Below are 6428 nucleotides of genomic sequence, written 5' to 3' on the forward strand. Positions count from 1 at the left end.
AAAAAAAAAAAAAAAAAACCATGAGACCAAACAAATGAAGAGGAAAAGACATTCTACCTGAAGAACAATTCAGAGTAATGATAGTAAATATGAGCCAAAATTTTTGAAATAGAATGGACAAAATACAAGAAATGATTAACAAGGACCTAGAAGAACTAAAGAGCAAGTAAACAATGCTGAACAACAAAATACATGAAATTTAAAACTCTTAGAAAGAATCAATATCAGTATAACTGAGGTAGAAGAACGGATAAGTGTCCTGGAAGATAAAATAGGGGAAAAAGCTACCACAGAGAAGAATAAAGAAAAAAGAATGAAAAGAATTGAGGACAGTCTCAGATATCTCTGGGACACATTAAATGAAACAACATTCAAATTATAGGGGTCCCAGAAGAAGAAGAGAAAAAGAAAGGGACTGAGAAAATTTGAAGAATTATAGTTGAAAACTTCCTTAATATAGGAAAGGAAATAGTCAATCAAGTCCAGAAATGCAAAGATTCCTACACAGGATAAATCCAAGGAGAAACATGCCAATACACATAGTAATCAAACTATAAAAAATTAAATACAAAGAAAAAATAATTGAAAGCAGCAAGGAAAAGACAACAAATAACATACAAGGGAATCCTCATAAGGTTAACAGCTGACCTTTCAGCAGAAACACTGCAAGCCGGAAGGGAGTGTCAGGAAATAATTAAAGTGATGAAAGGGAAAAAACAAGATTACTCTACCCAGCAAGGATCTCATTCAGATTTAATGGAAAAATTAAAACCTTTACAGACAAAGAAAAGCTAAGAGAATTTAGCACCACCAAACCAGCTTTACAACAAATGGTAAAGGAACTTCTCTAGGCAGGAAACACAAGAGAAGGAAAAGATGTACAATAACAAACCCAAAACAATTAAGAAAATGGTAAGAGGAGCATAGATATTGATAACTACCTTAAATGTAAATGGATTAAATGCTCCAGCCAAAAGACATAGACTGGCTGAATGGATGCAAAAACAAGAGCTGTATATATGCTGTCTATAAGAGACCCACTTCAGACCTAGGGACATATACAGACTGAAAGTGAGGGGATGAAAATGATATTCCATGAAAATGGAAATTAAAAGAAAGCTGGAGAAGCAATTCTCATATCAGACAAAATAGACTTTAAAGTAAAGACTATTACAAGAGACAAAGAAAGACACTACATAATGATAAAGGGATCAATACAAGAAGAAGATATAACAATTGTAAATATTTATGCACCCAATTTAGGAGCACCTCAATACATAAGACAAATGCTTACAGCCATAAAAGGGGAAATTGACAGTAACACAATCATAGTAGGGGACTTTAACATCCCAGTTTCACCATTGGAAAGATCATCCAAAGCGAAAATAAATAAGGATACACAAGCTTTAAATGATACATTAAACAAGATGGACTTAATTGATGTTTATAGAACATGTAATCCAAAAACAACAGAATAAACTTTTTTCTCAAGTGCCCATGGAACATTCTCCAGGATAGATCATATTTTGGGTCACAAATCAAGTCTTGGTAAATTTAAGAAAACTGAAATCATATCAAGTATCTTTCCCGACCACAATGCTATGAGAATAGATATTAATTATGGGAAAAAAATCAAAAATATAAACATATGGAGGCTCAACAATACACTACTAAATAACCAAGAGCTCACTGCAAAAATCAAAGAGGAAATCAAAAAATGCCTAGAAACAAATGACAATGAAAACACAACGATGAAAACCCTATGGGATGCAGCAAAAGAGGTTCTATGAAGGAAGTATATAGCAGTACAATGCTACCTCAAGAAACAGGAAATACCTGAAATAAACAACCTAACATTACACGGAAAGCAATTACAGAAAAAAGAACAAAAAATCCCCAAAGTTAGCAGAAGGAAAGAAATCATAAAAATCAGATCAGAGATAAATGAAGAAGAAATGAGGAAAACAATAGCAATTATAAATAAAACTAAAAGGTGTATCTTTGAGAAGATAAACAAAATTGATAAACCATTAGCCAGACTCATCAAGAAAAAAAGAAAGAAGACTCAAATCAATAGAATTAGAAATGAAAAAGAAAAACTAACAACTGACACTGCAGAAATACAAAGGATCATGAGAGATTATTACAAGCAACTATATGCAAATAAATCGGACAACCTGGAAGAAATGGAAAAATTCTTAGAAAAGCAAAACCTTCTGAGACTGAACCAGGAAGAAACAGAAAATATAAATAGACCAAGCACAAGCATCAAAATTTAAACTGTGATAAAAATCTTCCAACAAACAAACACCCCAGACCAGATGGCTTCACAGGTGAACTCTATCAAACATTTAGAGAAGAGCTAACACTTATACTTTTCAAACTGTTCCAAAATATAGCAGAGGGAGGAACACACCCAAACTCATTCTATGAGGCCACCATCACCCTGATACCAAAACCAGACACAGATGTCACAAGGAAAGAAAACTAGAGGCCAATATCACTGATGAACATAGATGCAAAAATCCTCAACAAAATACTAGCAAACAGAATCCAACAGCACATTAAAAGGATCATACACCATTATCAAGTGGGGTTTATTCCAGGAATGCAAGGATTCTTCAATATAGGCAAAATAATCAATGTGATACACCATATTAACAAACTGGAGGAGAAAAATCATATCATCATCTCAATAGATGAAGAAAAAGCTTTCGACAAAATTCAACACCTTTTATGATAAAAACCCTCCAGAAAGTAGGCATAGAGGGAACCTACCTCAACATAATAAAGGCCATATGTGACAAGCCCACAGCCAACATCATTCTCAGTGGTGAAAACTGAAACCATTTCTCTAAGATCATGAACAAGAGAAGGTTGTCAACTCTCACCACAATTATTCAACATAGTTTTGGAAGTTTTAGTCAGAGTAATCAAAGAAGAAAAAGAAATAAGAGGAATACAAATCAAAAAAGAAGTAAAGTTGCCATGGTTTGTAGATGACATGATACTATACATAGAGAATCCAAAATATGTTACCAGAAAACTACTAGAGCTAATCAATGAATTTGGTAATGTAGCAGGATACAAAATTAATGCACAGAAATCTCTGGCATTCCTATACACTAATGATGAAAAATCTGAAAGTGAAATTAAGGAAACACTCCCATTTACCACTGCAACGGAAAGAATAAAATACCTAGGAATAATCTTACCTAAGGAAACAAATAACCTGTATGCAGAAAACTATAAGACATTGATGAAAGAAATTAAATATGATACAAATAGGTGGATAGATATACCATGTTCTTGGATGGGAAAAATCAACATAGTGAAAATCACTATACTACCCAAAGCAATCTACAGATTCAATGCAATCCCTATCAAACTATCAATGGCATTTTTCACAGTAGAACAAAAACTTTCACATTTGTATGGAAACACAAAAGACCCCGAATAGTCCAAAAAATCTTGAAAAAGAAAAATGGAGCTGGAGGAATCAGGCTCTCAGACTTCAGACTATACTACAAAGCTGCAGTAATCAAGACAGTATGGTACTGGCAGAAAAACAGAAATATAGATCAATGGAACAGGATAGAGAGTCCAGATATAAACCCACACATGTATGGTCACCTTATTTTTGATAAAGGGGGTAAGAATATACAATGGTGAAAAGACAGTCTCTTCATTAAGTGGTGCTGGGAAAACTGGACAGCTATCTGTAAAATAGTGAAATTAGAACACTCTCTAACACTGTACACCAAAATAAACTCAAAATGGATTAAAGACCTAAATGTAAAACCAGACACTTTAAAACTCTTAGAGGAAAACATAGGAAGAACACTCTTTCACATAAATCTCAGCAAGATCCTATTTGACCCACCTCCTAGAGAAATGGAAATACAAACAAAAATAAGCAAATAGGGCCTAATGAAATATAAAACTTTTGCACAGCAAAGGAAACTATAAACAGGATGAAAAGACAGCCCTCAGAATGGGAGAAAATATTTGCAAATGAAGCAACTGACAAAGGATTCATCTCCAAAATGTACAAGCAGCTCATGCAGCAGCTCAATATCAAAAAAAACAAACAACTGAATCCAAAAATGGGCAGGAGACCTAAACAGACACTTCTCCACAGAAGATATACAGATTGCCAACAAACACATGAAAGGATGTTCAACATCACTTATCATCAGAGAAATGCAAATCAAAAATACAATGAGGTATCACCACAAATCAGTCAGAATGGCCATCATAAAAAGATCTACGAAAAATAAATGCTGGAGAGGCAATGGGGAAAAGGAAACATTCTTTCACTGTTGGTGGGAATGTAAATTGATACAGCCACTAGGGAGAACAGTATGGAGGCTCCTTAAAAAAAACTAAAAATAGAACTACCATATGACACAGCAATCCCACTACTGGGCATATTTCAAAACCATAATTCAAAAAGTCATCTACCACAATGTTCACTTCAGTTGTATTTACAATAGCCAGGACATGGAAGCAACCTATGTGTCCAATGACAGATCAATGGATAAAGAAGATGTGGCACATATATACAATGGAATATTACTCAGCCATAAAAAGAAATGAAATTGAGTTATTGGTAGTGAGGTGGATGGACATAGAGACTGTCATACAGAGTGAAGAAAGTCAGAAAGAGAAAAACAAACACAGTATGCTAACACATATGTATGGAATCTATAAAAAGAAAAAAAAAGTTCTGAAGAACTTAGGGGCAGGACAGGAATAACGATGCAGAAGTAGAGAATGGACTTGAGGACACATGGAGGGGGAAGGGTAAGCTGGGACAAAGTGAGAGTGGCATGGACATATATACACTATGAAATGTAAAACAGATAGCTAGTGGGAAGCAGCCACATAGCACAGGGAGATCAGCTTGGTGCTTTGTTACCACCTAGAGGGGTGGGATAAGGAGGGTGGGAGGGAGTCATAAGAGGGAGGAGATATGGGTATATATATATATATATGTATAACTTATTCACTTTGTCATAAAGCAGAAACTAACACAGCATTGTAAAGCTATTATACTCCAATAAAGATATTAAAAAATAATCAATAAATCAATAAATTTCAGCCCCATTAATAAAAAAGATATTGTATATATACACAAACACATATACACACATGCACACCCATAGACACTCATGCACACAATGGAATACTACTCAGCCATAAAAAGAATAAAATGTTGCCATTTGCAACATCAGGGATGGACTTGAAGGGCATTATGTTAAGTGAAATAAGTCAAACAGAGAAAGGCAAATACTGTATGATATCAGTTATCTGAGGAATCTAAAAATTACAACAAACTAGTGTATATAACAAAAAAAAGCAGACATATATAGAGAGAACAAACTAGTGGTTACCAGTGAGGAGAGAGAAGAGGGCAGGGGCAGGATAGGGGTAGGTGAGTAATAGGTACAAATTATTATGTGTAAAATAAGCTGCAAGTATGTATTGTACAACACAGGGAATATAGCCAATATTTTATAGTAACTATAAATGGAGTATAACCTTTAAAAATCATGAATCACTATATTGTATGCCTGTGACTTATATAATATTGTACATTAACCATACTTCAATAAATAAAGAAATTAACACTAATAAAAAAAGAAGAAGAAGAAGAAGACAATGGGAGCCTAGTGCTGCAAGCCTGAAGCACCTAGTCAATATAGATAATTCCCAGTTGATAACACAGAGAGAGGGAGAAGATGTTTCTGTATGGATGCATGAGGAGACCGAGGCCTTTGCCCTAGAGGCCAGAGTCCCAGGCCAAATCTAAGCAGGTGGCCAAAAAAGCAGTAACTTTCTAGCTGGACCAGGAGGCTGCTCAGCTGATGCTGCTAGAGAACATGCCACAGGTGGCAGGAAGGACCAGTGGTCCTTCGACATCAGCCAATAAGGTCACACTGGCATCCCGTGGAATTGGAGCCATGGGAGTGGCCAGAATGACCTGTGAAGTACTGGACATCCTGAGCCACTGCCCTGAGAGTGTGGAGAGACTCACAGGTGTCAGCAGCTCCCAGGTAGACCACCAGCACTTGCAAACAGCCTGAGGCCTCAAATTTCACTGCTGCCTAGAGTCATGGCTCAAGTTCCATGAATGATCCCCTATTGCATGCACTTTAACTGGCCACTCTGAACATGTTCCTTGACAGCTGTTGTTCCACCCTCATCTCTCCTTGCCAAATTGTCTGTGCCTTGCCTCAGAGGGAAGAGTTTCTCCCCTTCCCAACTCTACACTGTCAAGACTTCCAGTCCACTGCGGGCCCCATGCCAACCTTCTGATTACCCCACCCCACCCCAACTCATTTAACTTTACATTTCCAGTCAAACCAGACTCTGAGCCTCTTGTCTAGAATTATTTGCTGACTTAGGTTAAAGGATTTCCTGAA

General features: G+C 36.0%; 1 pseudogene; it reads left to right on the forward strand.

Annotated features, from left to right (window-relative positions):
- Positions 1–6089, forward strand: part of LOC103071034 (flotillin-1 pseudogene) — a 10300-nt pseudogene extending 4211 nt beyond the window's left edge.
- The last annotated feature ends 339 nt before the right edge of the window (positions 6090–6428 follow it).

Source organism: Lipotes vexillifer, unplaced genomic scaffold (genome assembly GCF_000442215.2).
Source record: "Lipotes vexillifer unplaced genomic scaffold, Lipotes_vexillifer_v1.1 scaffold1976, whole genome shotgun sequence".
Taxonomy (NCBI): domain Eukaryota; kingdom Metazoa; phylum Chordata; class Mammalia; order Artiodactyla; family Lipotidae; genus Lipotes; species Lipotes vexillifer.